The following is a 2,676-nucleotide window of genomic DNA, read 5'->3' on the forward strand; positions in this document are numbered from 1 at the left end:
AGGACTAAGTTATATAACGCCGAGCCTCAAACCAAGAATAAAATATAATTCTCAACCTTTTGATCTCATACTTTGATCAAATAATCGTTTACAAACTAATAAATAGTATCTCAACAATGGCACATGTTCCCAAATAATATAACAATTCGATTCATAAAACGTCTCAACCCTTATAGGGAAATAATTCTAATTCCCAAATTAAATTGTAGCTTAACCCAATAAAATATTAGTAACCCTAAAACCTCAAGAACAATCTATAACTATTACTAAAGTTAAAACCGCTGACATCATCTTTGTACACATGTCATTTTCTAAATAAAAAATTTCCCTCCAAAATTAATTATGACATCATCTTTTTTTTCAATTTTTTTATTTTTCAAACAAATAAATTCAAACAAATATTAGGAAGATTATTTTTTAAAAAAATTAAATAAAAGTATAAGTATCAATTACTAAAAACGCATTAATGAAATTTTTCTTCTTAAAAATACTCTTTCATATGATTTGTTGCAAAATTATTAATTAATTAATAATATAATATTAATAAAAATATCTTTTAAATTCTTAAATCGTGCATCGCACGAGTATTAATCTAGTACTCTCTATAGCAACAACCTTAAAATCCTAACATAGTTGTACGATCAATTATATATACAACAAAAGTAATACGGTACTCAAATCCAATCAAATCACATAATATCATAATAATTAATCACATATACGTACACAATTACAAATAATAAATCATACAATTCACACATAAATATACGAAATATAATATAAACAACTCCAATATAAGGTTTGTGTGATTACCTTCCGAACGAAGAATAATCCGACAGTGAAGCAAGAACAAAGGGTTCCAAGTGACTACACAAATTGGAGACGGAATAAAGATGTCGATAATGATCAAGGGTGCAAGATAAACATGATTTGCTCATATATATATATGAGTCTAATGATACGAGGAGTTGCATATGTTAATTTGATGGTGAAAAGCGGACAAGTCAAGGCATTGGGTTTGAATCTTTGATGCAAAAATAGAGATCCAGTGACTTGATCTCATGAAAAGCATAAAAGATTATTAATCAAAGTTTTGATAATGATTGATGGCAAGGCATTAATGGGGCTACACAATACATCATACGAAGTATACAAATCTCACTCAAGCAAAAGCCGAGCGAAGAGAGAAAAAATTGCATGACTGCAATTATTTTTTTAAACAATAATATTAGGGTTAGTAAAAATTAGTATTTATATGGTTTCGTAACAAGGAACCTATTATATATAAAAATAGGTTTAAATACTTTTATGACCAAATCTGAAAATACACATTAGATTAAAATAGTTAAGCTATATATATATATATATATATATATATATATATATATATATATATATATATATATATATATATATATATATATATATATATATATATATATTAAAGTCACAAAATATACGGGTATTACACTATATCTTATTGTAGCGAGTTTTATCGTCCTTGATATACTGTAGAAAATAGAGTAATTACTAGCTTGAAGTTTGTTCCGAGAATAACCTCTCCGATGACTAAGTTAGATCACTGTTGAAGAGTAATTATGATGTAAATTTATTGTGCAAGTGTTTAGAAGTTTGAACACCTTTTAAATGAGCCTTAGCCTGCTATATATAGTAATAGGTCTTGGATTTGAGGTCCTTCTTGGTTATTTGGGCTTGGCCCAAGCCCTTTTGGTTTTAGACCGCCCTTATGTAGTTTGGATTGTCCAATTGGTCTTGGCTGCACTATAGCTACAACAAGTGAGGCCCAAAACGCGCGGGCCAAATAAAAAATGAACATTTAGTTGAAAAATATGAACACGAAAAAAATGAACATGTAATAACAAAAAATGAACACGTAAAAAAATGAACATTTAATACTAAAAAGTGAACATGTTATAAGGAAATGATCATTTATTAAAAATGAATCTGATTATCATATAATCATAAATTTGCTAGACCACGACCTTAAAAATGAACATTTAGTTAGAAAAATGAACACATAAAAAAAAATTAAAAAAAAAAAAAAAAGAAAAAGAATATTCAGTAATAAAAAGTGAACATATCAAAAAAAAAAAAAAAAAAAAAAAAAAAAAAAAAAAAAAATGAACATTAGTATATTAGAAATGAACCTTTATCATACAACCATAAAATTGGGATCATATACATCGGAAATTCTCCAACCTAAAGGCAAATTCATTGTACATATCATATACTTCTTCATCACTTCTTACTTGTTTTTTCACTAATTCAGAGTCTTTGTCTTCTACAAATACAATTCATCTGTACTCACTAAAATATAACAAATAATCAGAATTTTCATAATCATCACAAAATATGTTCATAATAATTATTTAGAATGTTCATATATATAATCATTTATTTTTTTTGACAACCCATATATATAATCATCAATACATGTACAATACTTAAAAATGTAAATAATAATCACTCTATATGTCATATGTGTTCATAATCAATAACAGATATGTTCATAAAAAATAACAAAACATATATATTCATAATAAATTGTTCAGATTTTCAACAATAAATGTTCAGATAGTTTAACTTTCAACGTATTATATTTTACTTTCAACCTAATAAAAATAAACATTAATTATTAAAAAATGAACACTTATA

This window comes from Chenopodium album, chromosome 26 (assembly GCF_948465745.1).
Source record: "Chenopodium album chromosome 26, dcCheAlbu1.1, whole genome shotgun sequence".
Taxonomy (NCBI): domain Eukaryota; kingdom Viridiplantae; phylum Streptophyta; class Magnoliopsida; order Caryophyllales; family Amaranthaceae; genus Chenopodium; species Chenopodium album.